The sequence below is a fragment of the Palaemon carinicauda genome, chromosome 9 (assembly GCF_036898095.1).
Source record: "Palaemon carinicauda isolate YSFRI2023 chromosome 9, ASM3689809v2, whole genome shotgun sequence".
NCBI lineage: Eukaryota > Metazoa > Arthropoda > Malacostraca > Decapoda > Palaemonidae > Palaemon > Palaemon carinicauda.
This window is the reverse complement of record NC_090733.1, coordinates 84,886,724-84,904,223: the sequence shown is the minus strand read 5'-3', so window position 1 is coordinate 84,904,223 and position 17,500 is coordinate 84,886,724. Positions and strand designations below refer to the sequence as shown.

Genomic DNA, 17,500 nt, shown 5'->3' with positions numbered 1-17,500 from the left:
AAAAAAGAAAATCTCTCGATGACGGCTCTAATATCCGAAGCTAAACTTTCCTTTCGACTGAATTCCATAAAGCTGCGTTTCTCGACAAGACAGATATTTAAAGGGATATTGAGAGCCGGGCAAAAACTCAATGGCTTGAACAGACATTTCTGAAATATCATTGGAATCTCTCTCCTTTCAAAAGCGGTAATGAATTTAGCAATCACATTGAGAAAATCCATTAACAAAAATGAACCTCGCAAAGTTTTTGGAAAGAAGATTGATTTTCTCTCTCTCTCTCTCTCTCTCTCTCTCTCTCTCTCTCTCTCTCTCTCTCTCTCTCTCTCTCTCTCTCTCTCTCTCTCTCTCTCTCTCTCTAAATAATTAAATAGATCCATAAATGCATTTTATTCTTAAGTACTTCAATATACACAGGATTTGAGTAAAAGAATTTACATGAACATATGAATTGGAGGTTTACTTTTGATATATATATATATATATATATATATATATATATATATATATATATATATATATATATATATATGTGTGTGTGTGTGTGTGTGTTTGTGTGTATACTGTATATATATATATATATATATATATATATATATATATATATATATATATATATATATATATACATATACATATATATATATATATATATATATATATATATATATATATATATATATATATATATATATATATATATATTATACACACACACACACATATATATATATATATATATATATATATATATATATATATATATATATATATATATATATATACATATATACAGTATATATATATATATATATATATATATATATATATATATATATATATATATATATATATATATATATATATATATATATATATATATATATCCATTTCATATACAAGGGTAAATTCATACACAAATAAAAGTACCAACTTGTATGCAGTATATATAGAATATATAGAGAATCAGAAAAAAATTACAAAATGTATATTAAAAATGGCGTTCTTGAATTTCCTCCTGTAATAATTACACGTCATTTTGACCCTCCTGGCAGAACTTTAATCAGGTTATTCAATTATCTTTTGAATAGTAGTAGTAGTAATAGTAGTAGTAGTAACACGGTAATTATTAAATGCTAACGAATATACATACATTTGGAGTAAGGCTAAGTTCTGACCAGATGGCAGCACATGCTCTTGTTGATAAATACCTCAGAGAAATAAACATAAAGTGAGTTTAGGCTAATAAGCATAATGCAAAGAGAGACACAGGCATTCGATAATTTTGTGTATAAAGTAAACACATACTTATATAGATTTTTGCTTACATACATGCATTTATGCATGTATGTTTGTATGTATTCAAAATCAGTTTCCTTTAAATAAGCGCTCTCAAGATAAAAATTACAGACACTTATCTTTTAAATAATACCTAATGATCAAACTTAATGCGTTTAACAGTATCTTATTAATAGAGCTCCAATTCCTGCTATACCATCGAATTGACACTTATTCTTTACTGCCACTTTTCTTCCTTTCTAAACTTCTATTTTAATAAGAATCGTTTTGCATAATTACTTTTAGTCAAACTATTAACTTTCATTTTATTGTCGTTTATATTCGACATCCAACCTTCACGTCCACAAATGAGAGTAGAGTTAATTCAACATTATACCAAAGTCCTTTGAAATGCAAAATATGGATGGCCGAGTAAATTGGAATTTTGTATCCTCAAATTTTTCTTTTTTATAAGTATCGTAATATTTGTCAAACATTTACAGATATTTCAAGTTATACATGTTTGAGCATATTCAAGATTGAAAAATGATATCTTCATTTAGTTTTATCATGAAAAGAAGGAAGAACTTCATCGATTCAACTTTTGACTTCTTCCTTATCATTTCTTCTCTATGTTGTGGACGCTTTTTAACATCATTATTTTTCCGGTCACGCAACTGTTTCATAAAAGTTTTGTTTTTCTGATAATAATTTGATTGTTCATTTCTTCAAAGTCCAAATCATCACACTCGATATATACTTTACATTATTCGTAGTGACTAGTATTTTCTATTTTAGAGATTAATTGAATACTATTCTTACAGTACTTTGCTTGTGCTTAGAAATAATGTCAAATTAGCTCCAGCTGCTGTAGATTGTGCGGAAACTTTCAACTTAAAAGCCCTCCTCCGGAGAAAAGCTCCTGGCAATCAGCAACATCAGCTAATTTGACAGTTCTAAACATAGGTAAAGTACTGTAAACTTACTTTTCAATTTTTAAGCACATGGAGATACCGGCCACTAAAAATAATGTACAGTATGCTTGTGTAACTGAACTATAACGAGATTAAAACAAATAAGTGGTCTACTGTGAAGGTTTATGTAAACGATACTTCATGTCGACTGATATTTCCTTTCACTCCATTTAAGCAAATCAATGAATTGGCGGTATCATAGTGTGATTGACAACAAAAGATATTAGAAAAAAAATTAATATGACAAAAGGACAAATGTAAATGAATAGCAACACTGAGGATATCACATTACAACACATTACCATGTCCTTTCAATTTATTACTTAAACATTCCTCGTTGGCTTCAATTCAACAAATGTGGGTTATACTGTATATATAATCTTGTATTACACGTTTAACTTAAATTTAATACAGCGTAGGCAGACCTCACTTTAACTAGATGTTAATTTTCTGAAATATTTTGTATGATACCGATAATCCTACTTCATATATATATATATATATATATATATATATATATATATATATATATATATATATATATATATATGTATGTATATATATATATATATATATATATATATATATATATATACATTTATGTATATATATATATATATATATATATATATATATGTATATATATATATGTATATATATATATATATATATATACATATATATATATATATATATATATATGCATATATATATATATATATATATATATATATATATATATATATATATATATATATATATACTGTATATTCCTCTCTCTCTCTCTCTCTCTCTCTCTCTCTCTCTCTCTCTCTCTCTCTCTCTCTCTCTCTCTCTCTCTCTCCTGGAAACGCACACACACCATGGATAATCTCATACTTGACTTATATTATTAAATAATTCATCACATAAAATCCTATTTTTTATTTTACTAATAACTGAATACGGTCTTTTCCTTCTAAATAATGCCCTAAGACTTGTACCCTAAAAGTTCCTTTTGTGAGTACTGGTTCAAACACCTAAGGCTGAATGAAGTGTTTCCGCTTGAATGTCTACAAAGATCCTCCATACTGGCATCTACTTGAGACCCAATTCTAAAGTCTCTCTCGGTCATGTGGAAGAAATTAAAATGTTCTGATGAGTATATCGGGCAATACTTAATAGGAAGAAATGGATTTCTGCTCAGATACTTCGAAGCGTCCTTATTATATTATTACAAACTTATCTACAACCCTAGTTGGAAAAGTAGGGTTCCATAAGCCCAAGGGCTCCAAGAGGAAAAGATAGACCAGTGAGGAAATGAGGAAACGAGAAGCAGCGAACAGTTAAAATAGCATATTAAGAACAGTAACAAAATTAAGATAGATCTTTCATGAATAAATCATAAAAAAAAGTCCTATGTCAGCCTGTTCAACGTGAAAACAAGTTTGAACTTTGAAGTTCTGCCTAATTTCTCGGAGGAAAAATCACAGATAGACTATTGCACTGGACACCATTGCGTTTTTATTGATAATATAAGTACTGTGTTAACGTGTAATATGTATCATTACATAATGTTCGGTGTGGGAAATTAATTACTAGTATTTTTCTCATATAGGTTAATTCAAGGGAAATACTCTCAGATTAGTAGCCAAGAAGAATGGGTCTTGCATGAATAACATGACAGAATTCTTAGAGCAACATTTCACAAATACATTTAATGTCTAACTTTCCTTATATGGGAAACCTCATTAGCATAAGTTTAATGATATAATAAAAAACGATTATTCTGTAAGATAAGGTATATAATTTCATTTATCTTATTATGATTTAAGACTACAGTATGGCCAGAAGGAATTTTCAATGAAAAAGTTAGTAATTTCTCAGATTTGCCAAAACCAACAACAACCAATATTATAACGATTCTATGATACAAAGATAATTTTGTTTGAAGTAGGTACTTTTGATGCGAAATTAACCATTTTTTCAGTAAGGTGTTTAATACAATTTTAAGATCATGAATTTCCGTTATTGAAATACTTTAAATAATCATCTGAAAAAGAATAATTAAGTAAGGTCGTAAAATCAAGTAGTATGGACGACCGTTTAAGAAATGATTAATAGAGACTGATAAAAAAAAATCATTTGTTACACACCTATATAAAATACCCATATTATCTATGGCCATCTTTTTTGTTAGAGATGAAAATTTGCTTATTTGATTATCATGTCTGGAAACAATGTGTTGACAGTATTTGTATTTGGAAAATTTTAGTCAGCCGAGTATTTTCTTTCGAGTTTTCTTATTCATTCCATATCATCTTATGCTAATTAAAAAAAAATGCATGAATAAATTGCACATATATAAACATTAATCTTGTAAACTTTTATTGGGACCTCAGTTGCCTTCGTTTAAATCTTGGAAAAAAAAAATTCTGAACTATCGTGAACCATCTGAGATTAAGTAATATTTCATAGGACTACAGCAGTGGACGATTTTACAGCTGTATCCCTGGTTGTTTCAGCAAACGTTGTGAAATAAATGTAATCCAAAATTAAATATTTTATAAGACTACAACCATGGGAATACTTTTAAGTGTATTCCTTGTAGCATCAAGCTTTTGATACGAAAAAAAATAGTTTAACGAGGTTTGTCGTATACGATACTTTCCTCTTAGAAAATCGAGAGAATATTGTAGTATGGAACACTTGTCTATATTTTTTGTTCCTTTGGGTTAAAGTTTACCTTTTTTGACTTATATTGGTTGCACCATTGTTTGCAGAACTTCAAATAACCAGTAAGACCTCTTTTTATTATTCTATAAGGATCAAGTTTCCAAATCAAATTTAGGTCAAATATTGCATAGCTTAATCTGTTATCCTTTATGTAATTCAAAGCGATGAAAATCTTGATTAGCTGTATTTGGCAACGTAGGTGGTTAATGCTACCAGTTCACCTCAAGTGATAGTCTGTAGACATTACATAAAGGTCTTAAAACGTTCTTTTGGCTCTTGTCTGTAGCCACTTTGTACCTTTCTTTTTTTTTAAATTGGGAAATTTTCCTCTATTGCCAACGATTGTTGCATGGCATCCCAAGTTCCAGAGCCAGGCCTTCCGGCCCAAATGTCTAAATCTAATACATTTCATCAATCAATTTAGTCTGCCTATCCTTTATCCTAAATGGTTACATCTACAGGGAAAAAATATCTTGAATAATTCTTAAGATGACGCCATTGAAACGATTTTAGAATATTCAACATTAAACTGTATTGTCCTGAGAGATTTTGCAATGCTCTTTGTTGAATTCATGTAGTGCGTTGGAAAGTTATTTCGGAGTTGGGAAATTAATTGACTTCCTGTCCAAGTACAAAGTTATTTTTATTCGAAAAATTTGAAGATTTCTTTGCAACAAAAGCTATTTCGTCTGCAGAAGTTTCTCCATGAATGTCCAGACTCAATTTTATTCATAAGTTTGAACACTGAATCTTTTGTCATTTTATTTCTTTTGAAATGTGTTTAAACATGTAACTTTGTTTTTTATTTCTGACATTTCTATTGTCAAAGAATTTAAATATATAACAAAGAATTTTAAGAATTAATTTAAAGTACTGGGCATTGAAGAGAGTCTTGAGAAATCATAATACTAGGCACAAATGATTTTGTATATTTTTTAAATAGACAAATGTATATTTCTCCATATGAATACTCATAACTCTCGTGTGTGTGCAGGCGTGTGTGTGTGTGTGTATTACTTGTGAGCAAATCTAATTGTTATTAGAATAACTTCCGGATGAATAAGAGTTTTAGTTTCTAAGGACAGTTAATTTAGATTTTTTTTTTCATTTTTAGTTTTATCTTGTTACATTGCAGTAACTTCTTATGAATTTCAGTAAAATCACAATGATTATCATTGATTTGCAGAAACAGAGTAACTGACTGCCACACTGACACTAGCTGACAGGTTAATTGGCTGAGAGGCTGGCTGGCTGGCGTGCAGGCTGGCTGGTTGGCTGACTGGCTGGCTAGCTGACTGGCTGACAGGCTGAATGACCGACAATGACAGACTGAAACTGACTGACGGATTGATGCTGACTGACAGAATAACGTTGACACTTACTGACTGACTGACTGACTAACTGACTGAACACCCAATAAAATGAGAAAGATACGATTAAATAATGGCATTGTTCTCGTTTCCTTTATTGTGGTTTTTTTTTTTTTTTTTGCCTTTCCCCATGGTCAGGATATATAAGTGATATATAGAAACAAATAAGACAAAGTAAACACCAATCATATTTTGATAATTCTGTTATTTTGACTTATCGCCTTAAAAGTACTTACTAAAAATGCCAAGTTGAAATCTGAAATAAAATAATCTATCGTGTAAAACAAAAACTTGAATCAATTGACTCTTCAAAAAGCTAAACTATTAAGGATGTGCTTTTTTATGGAAACAGAAAAGTGCCCTTTTCAACTTCCTCTCTTCAAGCATCTTCTGAAAATCGTTAACGATAATCAAACAATATAATTAAAAAAGAATAAAACAATCATTGCATCACTGCGTTTGACAAGCATTATTTGCATAAACACGAGGCATCCAAATGGTTTATGTGCTCAGTGGAATATTCCATTTGCATTGTAATCAAACCAGAGCATGGTCTAGCCACCCTCTGTCTACCTTTTCTTCTTGTAGCCTCCCTCCGTCTACCCTTTCTTTGTCTGGCCTCCCTCTGTCTGCCCTTTCTTCGTCTACCTTCCCTCCTTCGACCCTTTCTTTGTCTAGCATCCCTCCGTCTACCCTTTCTTCGTGTAGCCTCCCTCCGTCTACCCTTTCTTTGTCTAGCCTCCCTCTGTCTACCCTTTCTTTGTCTAGCCTCCCTCCGTCTACCCTTTCTTCGTCTAGACTCTCTTCATCTACCCTTTCTTCATCTAGCCTCCCTCCGTCTACCCTTTCTTTGTCTAGCCTCCCTTCGTCTACCCTTTCTTTGTCTAGCCTCCCTCCATCTACCCTTTCTTTGTCTAGCCTCCCTCCGTCTACCCTTTCTTCGTCTATCCTCCCTCCGTCTACCCTTTCTTTGCCTAGCCTCCCTCCATCTAACCTTTCTTCGTCTAGCCTCCCTTCGTCTACCCTTTCTTTATTTACCCTCCCTCCGTCTACCCTTTCTTTGTCTAGCCTCCCTCCGTCTATCCTTTCTTTGTCTAGCCTCCCTCCATCTACCCTTTCTTTGTCTAGCATCCCTCCGTCTACCCTTTCTTCGTCTATCCTCCCTCCGTCTACCCTTTCTTTGCCTAGCCTCCCTCCATCTCGCCTTTCTTCGTCTAGCCTCTCTCCGTCTACCCTTTCTTTGTCTGGCTTCCCTCCGTCTAGACTTTCTTTATCTAGTCTCAATTAGTGTACCCTTTCTTCGTCTAGCCTCCCTCCATTTACCCTTTCTTCATCTAGCCTCCCTCCATCTACCCTTTCTTCGCCTAGCCTCCCTCCATCTAGCCTTTCTTTGTCTAGCCTCAATACATCTACCCTTTCTTCGTCTAGCCTTCCTCCATCTACGATTTATTTGTAGAGCCTTCCTCTCTCTACCCTTTTTTTGTATAGCCTCCCTCCATCTACCCTTTCTTTGTATAGCCTCCCTCTGTCTACCCTTTCTTCGTCTAGCCTCCCTCCGTCTACCCTTTCTTTGTCTAGCCTCCCTCCATCTACCCTTTCTTCGTCTAGCCTTCCTCCCTCTAGCCTTTCTTTGTCTAGCCTCAATCCATCTACCCTTTCTTCGTCCAACCTCCCTCCATCTACGATTTCTTTGTATAGCCTCCCTCCCTCTACCCTTTCTTTGTCTAAAATCCCTCTGTCTACCCTTTCTTTGTCTAGCCCCCCACCGTCTACCCTTTCTTTGTCTAGCCTCCGTTCGTCTACCCTTTCTTTGTCTAGCCTCAATCCGTCTACCCTTTCTTCGTCTAGCGCAAGTGTTACTGTACGCTGGTGAATCCACTTGTGTAATCTGAGAAATCAGCTGATTTAATGCGGATAACAAAAGGCTACCGAGTGCAATATAGCAACAAGTTTTCGCGAACCGTCGGTGATTAGTTTGAGGTCAGAAAAGTGGGATATAACATCAGCATAGGATAGTTATCATGTGAATTACTAAAAATCTGAACAAGAGAGCTGGCTATAACACAGGCAAGGCATGGGAGGATATTGCTGCAATCAGCAAGAGTAAATCCCATGAGTTGGCACAAGAAGAACTAGACCTCCTGATAACAGACGTCGCTAATAGCTCCAACCAGTGTGACGGAAAAATATTCTCAAACATATTGAAACAATATGACCCAACAAACTGAAGCAAGTCTGCAGAAAATATCATGAAAATAATAGAAGAAATTCCAAAGAAGATCCAGGTGATAAAGAGACTTATGAAGAAAGATTAAATCACTCATTATATTCCATCAAAGAACAATAAGAAGTCCAATATGGTGAATATGCTGATTGATGCATTGGGAAAAATAATGCCAAAATGGTGCAATACATGTAAGATCTGGTACAGCATTGTTCATCTGCATCAACTGATTAGGAAATGCGATGCATGTCATGTACCAATACATGCTACTTGCGCTGAAGTACAAAAACAAATAAGTAATAAGGACACAAAGGTATTCTGTTTAGCATGCTTAGCCTAAGTAGAAAATATAATTAAGTCGAGACTGAATCTACAAATAGTTGAAGATAAAGAAGAGGAAAAAGAAGAAGAAGAAGAAGAGAAAACTGAACAGGATATGTGTAAGGATGCAGAGGAAATCATTAATACAACATATATAATACCATTAAGCAACATACTTACGAAGAAATAATTTATCAGATGAAAACAAATAATAGACCCAAGAGACTCTACCCAGACCTACATACTTTTAGGGAAGATCAAGAAAAAGATAAAAATTATAAGAAAGATATAGTCTGCAATTTACTGAAGAGAGGGCATTACAGATTTGGCGAAAGATGCTACTACAAGCATCCAAAGATATGCCATAATTATGAAATGTATGGTAAATGTGCATATTTAGACGGATATGGAGATGAATCTAGAGATCTCCATCCAAAAATATGCGAAAACCTGAAAGAAGGAAAAGAATGCAAATTCAACAAAATAGTCGAAATATGTATCCTGCAACCATGATTGAAAGTCAGAAAATTCAAAAACAAATTGACAAGAAAAATGAAAGCAAAAAAGAAAAAAAAAGAAACAAATAAACAAGCCGAGTATATACTGCGCTATGCACAAAAGGCCCCAAGATATGTTGACTTTCAACTCAAATATGTACATTAGAGCATAGAATAAGGCAATAAGGTAGCCTCCCTTCGTCTACCCTTTCTTTGTCTGGCCTCCCTCCATCTAGCCTTTCTTCGTCTAGCCTCCTCCGTCTAGCCTTTCTTCGTCTGTAGACTCCCTCCTTAGAGCCTTTCTCTGTCTAGACTCCCTCTGTCTAGCCGTTCTTCGTCTAGACTTCCTCCGTCTAGCCTTTCTTCTTCTAGGCTTCCTTCATCTACCTTCCCTCCATCAAGACTCCCTCCGTCTAGACTCCCTCTGTCTAGGCTCCCTCCGTCTATCCTCCCTCCGTCTAAACTTCCTCTTTCTAGCCTCCCTTTGTCTACTCTTTCTTCGTCTATTCTCCCTCCATCTATCCTTTCTTTGTATAGCCTCTCTTCCTCTATCCTCCCTCCGTGTAGACTCCCTCAGTCTAGCCTTTCTTTGTCTAGGCTTCCTCCGTCTACCCTCCCTCCGTACAGACTCCCTCCGTCTAACCTTTCTTCGTCTAGGCTCTCTCCATCTACCCTTCCTCCGTCTAGATTCCCTCCGTTTAGCCTTTCTTCGTCTAGCCTCCCTTCATCTACCCTTTCTTTGTGTAGCCTCCCTCCATCTACCCTTTCTTCGTCTAGCATCCCTCCGTCTACCCTCTCTCCGTCTACTAGGATCTAGTGGTAGGCCTTTTGAACCAAATTCATAAATCTAACCATATCTATTCCTTATTCTTATAGTCCATCTTTTTCTTCTTGTGTTACTATGATAATACATGACATTGCATCCTTTAATCCAATATTCATATTATCATTGCCATCATCAGCCGTTACTAGTCCACTGCAGGACAAAGGCCTCAGACATGTCTCTCTACTCCCGTCTGTTTATGGTCTTTCTATGCTGGTTTATTCCCCAAAATTTCTTATTTCATCAATCCATCGTCTTCTCTTACTTCCCCTGCTGCTTATGCAGTCTCTAGGGATCAATTCTGTTATTCTTAATGTCTATCTATTATCTGTCAATCCCATTAAATGTCTACCCATTTCCATTTCTTTTTCTTAAATGTTAGAATAGCCTTTCTTTTAGTTTGGTCTCGTATCCATGTTACTCTTTTTCTGACTTAGTGTTAATCCATAATCCCATCATTAGAGTTTCCGTAGCTCTTTAACCTGTAACTAGGTTATGTTGTAAGGATTTGGTAAGTCAATCCAACATAATAAATAGCCACATATACTTATATTTGCCTCCTGAGATACTGAGCAAATTCTTCAGAAAACATTATTCATATAGTAACGTCACTGCTCATAGTACCAGGTAGTCTTATGTCACTGGATGGCTTGAGAGAGAGAGAGAGAGAGAGAGAGAGAGAGAGAGAGAGAGAGAGAGAAAACCATTTGTAGCTTAATCTTGACATATGATGGTGTGGATGGTTCATCTGAATTACATTATGGCTGTTCCTGTCAAATGGACTGGGATAATTAAATGAGAACACCAGAAGTTCCGCTTCCTATTGTTTCCATATATCTCGACGTCGGTCTAATCTTTTCACTGAATCTGATCATTTTTCGTTCTCCAAATACATATTGGTTTACCTCTGATGTCTCATTAGGAAGGAAAATTATAAGATATGTGTACATACATACATACATACATACTTACATACGCTAGGTACCCAAGTTTTAAGTTCCAAAAAAAAAACATTTAACAAGAAAATTAAAAGATAGATGTACATACATGCATACTATACATGCATGCATACATAAATAAACACACACACACACACAGATATATATATATATATATATATATATATATATATATATATATATATATATATATATATATATATATATATATATATATACATATATATACGCCAGTTACCAAAGTTTTGAGCTCAGAAAAATTTTTCTAATCATTTAACAAGAAGCGAGACACCTTACATGTCTCGGACTGTCGACCTAACTGCACCAGGTCTCCTCGCTGCTGGGGGGAAGGATGATGGTGAGTGGTACAACACATGAACATACGCAACCGGGGTCTAAGCGATATCAGGCAGGGCAGGTGATCCAGACTGAGACAAAGCAAAGTCCTTCAAATAGAAAGCAACTGTTCTTACCCCCATACAAATGGAAAAAAGCACGTTAATAGAAGTAATTTCAGTAAACGGGGCTTACCCATCTCCTCTTGGTGAGATTTTATCTATATGAGTCTTTTTATCTAAATATAAAGTCACATGTGTGATAAATATCTTTGGCAGTTGGGTGTTATATTGTCAATTCTTTCTACGAATTCAGTTTCTTTCACGTGAAAAAACGAATTTTTTATGCACTGAAATATAAGATTGCTTAATTATTCTTCTACATTCAGTCTCTATAAGAAGGGACATATAAAAGGAAAATCCTTCCTCGCTGTCCAACCATGTTTCTATAGTTTGAAATAATCAAACTAAAATTTAAGTAAAAAGACAAATAAGTAGTTTTACAGATGTTGCGTTTCAATATGTTAGACATCAAATTAACTAATTTGGAAAATCTTAATTCCATCATAAATGTGTCATTGGCTGTAAACATTTTAGAAGCATTTGCATTTCCCAATATCCTTAAAAAAAAAAAAAATAATATCCTTAGAGCTTTCCCTCTACCACAAAAGAAATCCTTTGCCGATTTCGCAGATCTTTTAGATTTTGAAGATTTTGCAGATTTTACAGATTTTACACACATTCCCAACCTTTCATTCACTTTCCATTGTAATTCCAGTTTTCTTTCCTAATTTTCGTACACTTGCCTTAGGTTTTATTTTCGTCTGAAGAGTTATTTCTCTTAAAAAAAAAAGAAACAAAAATCTAATAGCCATTGCTGACTATAAATTGTCACTTTGACAGGAAGTAGAAAATAGATATTTCTCCCGAAAATGACGTTTCATAAACGATTATTTTCTATTTTATGATTTTATATTTGCAGAGTGGTCTCAAGAATTATAGTAACGAATTATTAAAAAATAATCGATTCCATGCCATTGTGTTTATTTGATTCCCTTTTCCGTTCTTATGTCCTATTTTCGGGTATTAATTCGAAAGAATGTTCCTTCCTTCATATTTATAGAATTTACTTTTGGATTACTTTATTTTCTAAGATGTGTGAGCACTCGGGTTTGTGTGTTATTACATTTAAATAAAACTTAATACTTTCTTTCTGTGGATATTTTTCCTGAATTGTGATGATGGTCTTTCCTTCATTATTGAAAAAAAAAATTCTTCATTTAATTCCTTATCAATGAAATTTTCTTTTGGATTTCTTTGCTTTCTAAGGCATGTGAAAACTCGTGATTTTAAATACAGTTAGAGAAAAAAAAATAATAGAAGCTATCCTTCCTATTTTCTTTTTCTGGGTTCAGAAGGATTCATTCTTTTCAGTGATAGAGAACAACAACAAGATAATCTATCTTAAATCCAAGATTTCAATAGATTTTTGTATCTTAAAGAAATTCTTCGCCGTAATCGAAAACACCAGTTTGAAAAGAAACTAAATCTTCTGGAAAAAATTTGCACAAAGCTTTAATATACATCCCTGAAAACATGTAGGATTATATTTTCTCAAAGAGCATATATTTCTATGCATTGAATTGCTTCTTTACTTGTTAACCAAGGAATTCATAAATATCTGATTCTGTAATAACGTTTACAAATAAATTTCATTTGGAAATTCATCCAAAGAATATCATTGTTTGAAATATGAAAGGGGAACACACAAAATAAATTTTTTAGTCCTATGCATATGACCCTTCGTCCTATAATCATGTTTGTAAATTAATTTAATTTTGAAATTCATCCAAAGAATATCATTGGTTGGAATATGGAAAAGTATTAAACAAATATCTGTCTTTAGGGCTATCCATTTATGCCCCTTTTAGATCATTCTGTAATCATGTTCACAAATATTTCTCATTTTGGAATTCAGCCAAATGACATCTCTGTTTGAAATATGAAAAAGTAACACGCAAATATATCTTATAGGCCTACCCATATATGCCTCTTAGTCCTATTTAGGCTGAAAAATATAAATAATCAAATATGGTTACGAATCCTTCGACACTTAATCTTGGGACTGCATATCTGTTGCCCCGACTACTTGCCTTTATTACTTAGTGCAACAAACCTCGGCCAAAACAAAAAGGAGGTTGAGATTAAAGATACACATCACGCAACTTGAAGTTTGTCTCTTTTGAGGTTTTTAATTTCATATAGACAGTTTTTGGGTGTCGAAATAATAAGATTATGAATTCTGCCTCCGAGGTATGAAAACTATTTGTATTAATGAGACTTAATTTGATTAAAATCTTGGTCTAATTTTAACTGCGCAGTTCTTAAGTCTCATCTCACGTCATAATCTCGGCGTTGTGAGTTTATTAGTTTTTTTATTTCAAAGATCGTTGAAAATTTACGCATTCTTTGGAAAGGAATGAAAATAATTTGACTCGTGGATGTAAAAAAGGTTTCGCTTACAGCTTGTCATTATTTTTTCAACAGAAAGTTAGCAATGAATAATCCATCTTCTGTTTTTACTCATGGTCATCATAAATAACATGCCTTGGAGAATATTTAAAGGAAAGGATCTCATTATGCTAATATGTAATACAGTATAAATATTTCTATATATATATATATATATATATATATATATATATATATATATATATATATATATATATATATATATTCACGAGTATTCCACAAAAACCTATGTCTCAGCTTGTTATTGTACATGGTTTCATTTTGGTAGCGAAGGGAGTTTAGTTGTCTCTGGGCGCTCGAGTTGACAAGGTATGAAAACTATTTGTATTAATGAGACTTAATTTGATAAAAATTTTGGTCTAATTTTAACTGCGCAGTTCTTAAGTCTCATCTCACGTCATAATCTCGGTGTTGTGAGTTTATTAATTTTTTATTTCAAAGATCGTTGAAAATTTACGCATTTTTTGGAAAGGAATGAAAATAATTTGACTCGTGGATGTAAAAAAGGTTTCGCTTACAGCTTGTCATTATTTTTTCAACAGAAAGTTAGCAATGAATAATCCATCTTCTGTTTTTACTCCTGGTCATCATAAATAACAAGCCTTGGAGAATATTTAAAGGAAAGGATCTCATTATGCTAATATGTAATACAGTATAAATATTTCTATATATATATATATATATATATATATATATATATATATATATATATATATATATATATATATATATATATATATATATATATATATATATATATATATATTCACGAGTATTCCACAAAAACCTATGTCTCAGCTTGTTATTGTACATGGTTTCATTTTGGTAGCGAAGGGAGTTTAGTTGTCTCTGGGCGCTCGAGTTGACAAGTCCTTCACCTGAGAGGGTAGTTGTGTACAGTGTACCTACGAACGAACCTTTTGTAATTAATGAAGAAAATCCATATTCTGACTTCTCGTTATCCGTTTACATGGGACATATTGGTGTCAGGTGTAAAAAATACGTCTTTTGTGTATGTTGTGAGTGAAGTTGTTCTTTGAGCTGGTAAAATAAAAGTTCAAGATGCCTAGATACACAAGGACTAGCATAGCAGATGCTGCTGCTGCTGGAGATGAGAACGAAGGAGCAGTGGGATATAGCGTTGCCAATGAAGAATAAAGACAGGAAATTAGAACGCAAGAATTGGAAAAAAGTTAGATAACTTACAACAGTAAATGAACAGACTGTTGGTGGAACGAGAACTGGAGCGGCGCGCGACCAGAGCATATCCAACATTCATGGACGAAGTTCAAACGCACACAAATGAAAGTACACATGCACAGCCGAGTGAAAATACGCAAATCGTAGTTCGAAAGTTACTAGATCTCGAGGCAAGTGTTAGGCCTTTTGATGATCAACTACCTAACGAAGGGTTTCAATCGATTGAAGTGTTTTTGAGAGACTCTGTAGTAGATACATATGGGTGGTCGGAGAGAGAAAAAGCTATTCAAGTAATTAGATTGCTGAAAGATGCTCCAGCAATGGAGGTAATGTGTTGGCCTCAAGACAGTTTAAGAAGTTATACTGAAATAAAACGACGTTTAATTGAGAAATATGACTTGCCTGATGCGAGAAAAGGAGACCTAAAAGAAAATTACAAACCCAAATTACGGGAAGGTGAATCCGTTCTTAGTTTTGCAACTCGCATTTTTCAGGATTGCAATTCGTTTGCTACCCGGAATGAACAATCTCCCAGAAAGTGATAAAAAGGCAATTGGCCGTAAGCATATTAGCAGATTGGTAAACCCGTATTTATGTGGTTATTTGTTCGATGACAATAGCTCGTTAACAGACGTAGTGAGTGCAATACAAAGTATTTTAGACAGTTTGCCAGAAGAAAAAAAATCACTGGGAATAACAGGCCTGATTCCGAGAAGTTGGCAGCTATGAGAGGCGGTCGACCCCCGAAGGGAGTTAGAGGAGAACGCAGTCAGAAAAATTAAATGTTGATAGTATGGGGGTGAGGGGCATCGATGAGTGGAGTGCCCCACTCAAAGATCCCCCAGCTGTTACACTTGTCAGTCCTACGGTCATCTGTCTCGAGAGTGCTCAGCAATAAACGCCCAGGCCGGGCGGGCTGTGGCACACGCACACCTCCCTCCCCCAACATCCGAGGAAAAGGTAACAGAGGAAAGGGGAGATTAGGGAGTTCGATACCCCCCCCCCCCCGCAAGACATCACAAGCAGTAGTCGAGGAAGCAGTAACAACAGACGTGACCGAGCAAGCAATGGGACCTCCATCGGTACCCCTCACCTCACCCCCGCAGCACTAGGGGCCAGCGGCATTGCAGCTGAGGTCATTGGCCCGTGCCCCATATCTCGTAATGGCCGTCTAGGAATATTAGCAGTGACGGTTGACCTACCAGATAAATCAATTCGAGCACTGATTGACACAGGAGCCAGCGTTTCACTGATTGAAAAAAAATTCTCCTCAAATCCACTACACCCAGCGGCATCCATTGTTCTTCACACGCCAGGAGGAAATAAACTACACATAAACCATACAACAATCATCCAATTTGAGGTGGGGTCCGTGAAGTTTACATATGATTTTTTTGTCTGGCCCACCTTGGGAATTCCAGGAATTAAGGCCATTTTAGGAATATCTTTTATCTCTAATAATAGAAATGCATTTTTGGGAGAAAAGATATAATAACAGTAAAAGCAGGAGGGTACATTTTGCTGATAGAAAGTCATGATGGAATAAGTGCGTGTGTTAGCTCGGAGAGACATTTAAGTAGGGTAACAGCTGTACCTGAGAGAGGAGAAATATTGTCTCCCCAGACCCTTACGACCCTTATGAGCATATCTGTGACCCCGTGTCACCCTCTTGCGGAAGGAATCAAGGTTGTTGTTAAACCCCATGACAATTGGGCCCATATAATATTAGAGGGCTTGACAAAAATAAAAGAGATCAGAGCTGATATAATGATAGTTAATTTTTCAAATAAAAGAGTTGTTTTAGTAAGTGATTCTGTGTGTCAATTAGAGTTATGTGAAATTGCTTATAATGGGATGTTGGGAGCCACAACTCCAGCCTACACCGACGAACGCACTCAGAATTTGATTATGCAAGCGCGAAAATTATGTCTGTCAGAACATCAGCTTGTAGTTAGTGACATTGTCAAGAATTATTCTGAAGTAATTGCAATTGGAGATGAGCCACCCGGGAGGATTGATCGATTTCCCTTTAGCATTGAAACTGGGCATGCGGAGCTGATCCGGTCAAGGCCTTTTAAGGTAACCATTCATTTCCAGGGAGAGATAGAAAGGGAAATTAATAAATTAAAGGAACAAGGGATAATCGAGGAGAATGAATCCCCCTGAGCTTCTCCAGTTGTAGCTGTTAGGATGGCTCGGTAAGATTGTGTTGATTATAGGAACTTGAATGCAGTCACTAAGGATAATGCATTTCCATTGCCCTCGATTGAAGAAT

At 34.6% G+C, this 17,500-nt stretch overlaps 1 protein-coding gene across 1 annotated transcript in view; it reads left to right on the top strand.

Annotated features, from left to right (window-relative positions):
• LOC137646523 (uncharacterized protein slr1819-like) overlaps positions 1 to 17,500 on the top strand; it is a 30,324-nt gene that overhangs the window by 11,703 nt on the left and 1,121 nt on the right. The window lies entirely within an intron of this gene.